The following is a 5683-nucleotide window of genomic DNA, read 5'->3' on the forward strand; positions in this document are numbered from 1 at the left end:
TTTTAAAGAGAGAACTATATATATATATATATATATATATATATACCCCAATAATAAGGGTAGCTACTATGAAGGGATAGAATATGGCTTTAAAAATGAAAAATAAAAAATATTTTTGATTGATAAGATGTTGGTTGAAAAAGGGAAAAAGAAAAATTCAAAAAAAAAGAAAAAATAAAAGACAGTTAAAAAAATTAACTTTGAAAGACTAAAGAATCATGGGAAAAAAGCCATGAATCCTATGTGCAGTATTCCCCTAGCGCTGGAGTTTTGCCATTCTCATTGATCGGTAAACTTGGTCTTGGCTGGCTGTTTTTGCTGATCTTTTGGGGGAGGGGCCTGTTGCGGTGGTTCCCAACTGTCTTTGCCAGAGGTGGAATTGCCCCGCCCTTGCTGGGTCCGGGCTAAGTAATCTGCTTGGGTTTGTTCTTGGGAGCTTTTGTTCCCTGCAAACTTTCCATACAGCTTTGGAGGAGGGGAGTGAAAATGGTGGCCTCCTGATCTCCGCCCTGGAGGAGCTGAGAACTCGGGGCCCCACTCCTCAGTGAGCCCCCACAGAAAAGCAGTCAATCACTCCCATCTCCCCGGTCTCTGGCTGCACTCCGCACTCACCCTGCCTGTGCCTGAGCATTTCTATCTCTGGCACACGACCCCATGTGGAGTCTCCAAACCCATCAGATCCCTGTGGTGTGCTCCCATGCCGCTCCTCCCAGAGGAGGAAGGAGAGTCTCCCCGGATCTGCTGCTTGTTGGGTCCCCGCTGGAGGAGCAGTGGCCCAACTGTCCCCTGTGGATCACAGTTTATGGCAACCTGGAGCTGACAGCCCGCTTCTTGGCTCTGTCTCTGCAGCTGGCTTCCTGCTCCGATACCTGGGAGCTCTGCCACACTCAGGCACCCCCGGTCCTTCTGTGACCCTGAGGGTCCTGAGACCACACTGTCTCAGCGAGGGATCCACTCCTGCTTAGCCACTGGAGCGACGTCCCTCAGCGGAGCAGGCTTGTAAAAGTTCCGATTTTGTGCTCCGCTGCTCTATCACTTACCAGAAGTGGCGGACGGAGGCCCCCTCCCCTGCCGTCTACCTTCCCGAATGTCACCTCGGATTCACTTCTCCGCACATCTTACCTTCCAGTGAGTGGTCGCTTTTCTGTTCAGAGAGTTGCTGCTATTCTTTTCTTCGATCTCCTGTTGAGTTTGTAGGTGTTCAGAATGGTTTGATCCCTATCCAGCTGAATTCCTGGGACCAGACGAAATCCAGGTCTCCTACTCCTCCACCATCTTGCTCTGCCCCCCATTTATATAAAGTTTTTAAACAGGCAAACTAATCTTGCTGTTAGATAACAGAACAGTGGTTACTATGGAAGGGGGCTCAAAGAAGCTTCTGTGTGCTAATAATATTTTGGTCTGGGTGTTGGTTTCACTTTGTGAAAATTCATTGAACAATATATTTATGATTCGTGTGTTTTCTTAAGCATTGGACATACTAAAATAAAAAGTATGCTAAAAAGGCAGACCTATAAAACAAAAAATTACTGAATAAAAGATTCTTAGATCTGGGTTTCCAGGGAACACACTTTGGGAAATGCTGACCTATTCCACATTGCTATTGGTAGGTATTGTTCAAGTCATATTTTTTTTTAATTGAAATAAGACCAGATGAAATAATAATCAGGGGAAGACATAAATGGACATTTTCCCCAATTAATGTTCAAATTTGTCATTATTTGTGTATTGAAGGTAGTGAAGCACTGAGTGGTAGTGGTAAATGATTAAAGAATTCATTTAATGAGCATTTGAAAATTAATGAGAGAAATAGATGCATTTTAATTATATAAATATTAAAACAAGATCAAACAGATTGCTTTTTAGTTTGGAGCAATAAAAAATATAAACTTTCAAAAATTTCACAAGAAACATGTGAAAGGTATTCTGCAGCAAACAGCAATTTTTTGGATTTTTATAATTAAGTCATTTTTATACTTTAGGTTTCCATTTATCATTGACATGTAAGAGTTAATTTGCACTCATACTAGTTTATACAGTATTGTCCCTTTTCCCAGTTCTTTAATATGTGTTTTACCATTTCAGAGACATTTTTGATGACAGAGTGTGTGCCTGGATCTTTGTGTAAATGCTTTTATCTTACGCTAATTAAATAATTAAATCACTTGCTCTGGAATGTTGAAATGCCAAATGTCCAGTTTCTCTGCTTCCACAGACTTCATATTCTGACAGCCAACAATTGCTCTAGGTGTTTGACATTCAGAAATTGGAGAGAATAGGTCAGGGCTGTGGCGAGTTGGTTTGCATTTTAAGTAAGCTGTGAGTGAAGAGAGAGGAAGGAGATGCGTCCAATGGTAATTTCTCTTAGTTATTTTCTGTGATTGCCTTAAGATTTTTTAAAAAATATTTTTAATTTATTTATTTGACAGTGAGACAGATAGCAAGAGCAGGAACACAAGCAGGGGGAGTGGGAGAGGGAGAAGGAGGCTTCCCGCTGAGCAGGGAGCCCGATGTGGGGCTCGATCCCAGGACCCTGGGATCATGACCTGAGCTGAAGGCAGACACTTAACGACTGAGCCACCCACGTGTCCCAATGACTATGATTCTTAACAATTCCATAGTACATTTGGATTTTGATATCAAAACTTTATTGTGGAATGTCAGTTATGCTTATGTATATATTTATAACTCAGTTAAAACCATCATCTTATGAATATACTTTTTTTAAGAGATTGTGTTCAATTGTTTGCAAGCAAGCATGTTTGTCATTTGCATAAAGAGAGTTCATAAAGGAGCCCTTTAGGCATTGTTATTTATGAATGATTTGAGTAGACCCTGTTGGAATAGTGCAATCAAAATTCTGATGCGTGGAATGGGAAAAGTCAGTTAAGTGATTTTTCTTAAGAAACTCTTTTAATGGGGACATCCCTTCTAGCTGGATGTTTGTCACCAAATTTTATTTTATTTAAAGATTTTATTTATTCATTTGAAACAGAGATACAGAGACAGAGCATGAGCAGGGGGGAGGCAGAGGGAGAGGGAGAAGCAGACTCCCCACTGAGCCTGAACTGGGAGCCTGATGTGGGGCTCAACCCCAGGACCCCAGGATCATGACCTGAAGGCAGTTGCTTAACCATTTGAGCCACCCAGGTGCCCCATGTCACATAATTTTAGTCTATTTGGTAATCTCAAAACACAGAGGTTCAAGACCCTGAATCAGTGCAATCTTTATAATAAATCTTTTATAATTAAATATTTTAAAAAGCTATTGTAGAAGTGTACACAACTCAAACTTTTTCTTGGTATTTTGGTTTACATTACACACTGACAATCTGTCAGGCTAGTGTATAATATTAACTGGCTCATTATCAACATTATTTCATTGCTAAAGATAGATAGATGTTAATATGATATTACAGCCAGCCTTGTCTATGTTATAATTAGCCTGTAGTTGATCATGGTGGGAGTATTTACACCATGGAATTGCAAATGTCACACATCAGGCCTCCTACCTCCTGCCCCCTAGTTTATTTTTGAATGTTCATCAGCACACATTGGGTATAATAGAGCATGGCTTTGAAGTTGGCTAGATCTAGGATAAAATTCTATTTCTCCCTCTCTCTCATTCTGGCAAATTATTAAACTTTCTTAATTTCCCATTTTCTTACTCCAAAAAGGAGTATTATGAAAATCAAATTAGCTAATGCACAAAGCACTTGGCATAAGCTTTTAATGTATTTTTGAATCCTTTCTCCATTCTCCTGGTAAGATTGGCCCTAGAATCTGGGGTGAGAATGTAGTAAAATGAAGGTCAAGATTCTGCAACTGTGGACAGAGAAGAAGGGCCAGAAGTTGGACACTAGGAAAGAAGTTCTGTATTAGGGATGGCATATCTGACATAGTTACTCCTAAGATCTATCCAGGGGAAGTGAAGAAAAGATCCTGGAAAGTAGAAACCCTTACACAGCATTATAGGGAGAGGGAGGGATAGCCCTAAGTCTTTCTCTTTTAGAGAGCTATGCTGAGTTGGAGTAACAAGCCTAAGCCTGGAGTGGGAAACCCTTGAATGTGTGGACTGAGCCCTGAATGAGATATTAGAGTGATGGAGCCTGCAGTCTTCCAGCAGTGACTGCATTTTGTCCTCCTGGTCAAGACAACTCCTCCTCCAGTTCCATGATTTTAGGCAGTGGAGAAATGGACAGAGCCTGCAAAATACACTGTCCCAGATTTGGTAGGAGAGAAAGCAGGACAATTTCCACACACATAATGTCAGAGCAAATGTGGTCTGGAAAGAGCTTCTCACATTAAGCAAAATCAAAATAAACAAAAAAATTGTAACTATGACAAACAACCCAAATGAACACACAAAAACCTCTATATACATATCAAGAGGAAAGAGAAAAGGAAACTAATATACAAAACACAGAAAGGACCCAGTCTAAAAGAAAATGTTACCTGGGAAAGCACATTCCTGTTAATTTACTCTGTAGAGAAATTTACTGAAAACATGAATTTATTATGAGCAGGGCTCAAAGATAAAATGATTAAAGAACAGAATGGGATGAAAAGAGGGATTGCTGAAATAAGAATACAGATTGAGACCCAAAACAACACTATTGCAGATCTAATAAATACAAAGATTTCTCAAAGAAGTGTTCATATTTTTGATTTCATATTTTTCCTTCCAAAGAAGAGGCTGATTCTATAGTCACATAATCATTTTCATTTACTTTTACAAAGACATGAACAAAGTGGAAAAGGTATAGCTCTTCACCGAAGTGACTCCTAACTGCCAGTGGCCTCTAGAAATGTCTTTTTCAGGGCAGCAATGAAATTGTTTTATAAATGCTCCTGGTTTTATAAAGGAAAATAGTAGTTCTGGGATTAGTGCAGCTTGGAAAAAAATTCTCATCTTCCTCAAATTTTGGTTAACAATGTGTAACGATGTGAATGAAGCTTTTCTTATTTTGGAATTTTTCCTGAAACCACCATGGAAAACAAATGAGGGCTTCCATATTCTACAGAGCCATCAGTAAGCTCTGAGATCTGTCCTTTGTATTCTATTAAGAGATAGCATAGACTAAAAAACAATTTTTAAAGATACAAAAATAATTTTAAATTACATGAAATCACATAAAATAGATGGAGTTCAAAAGGTACAAACTTCCAGTTTTAAAATAAATTAAGTCACGGGGATGTCATGTACAGTACGGTGACTATAGTTAATACTGCAGTGTATATCTGAAAGTTGCTAAGAATAGATCTTAAAAGTTTTTATCACAAGAAAAAAGGTTTTTTAAAAGTAATTATTTATTTTAGAGAGAGAGGGAGCACAAGCAAGCGGGGGTGAGGGGTAGAGGGAGAGAGAATCCTGAGGCAGACAGCTTGTGAGCACAGAGACCAACCAACTGGTGTAGGGGGGAGGGTACTAGATTCCCCAGGACCCTGACTGAGATAATGACCTGAGCTGAAATCAAGAGTTGGCAGCTTAACCGACTGAACCACCCAGGAGCCCCAGAAAAAAAGCTTCTTTTTTTTTTTTTAACTGTGTGGTGATGAATGTTAACTAGACTAATTGTGGCGATCATTTCACAATATATAAAAATATTGAATTTTTATGTTGTACACCTGAAACTAATATGTTATTTGCTAATTATACCTCAATTAAAAAAGAAAAACAAAT

Source organism: Callorhinus ursinus, unplaced genomic scaffold, assembly GCF_003265705.2.
Source record: "Callorhinus ursinus isolate GAN/ISIS: 27379988/994484 unplaced genomic scaffold, GSC_fseal_2.0 scaffold8, whole genome shotgun sequence".
Lineage (NCBI taxonomy): Eukaryota > Metazoa > Chordata > Mammalia > Carnivora > Otariidae > Callorhinus > Callorhinus ursinus.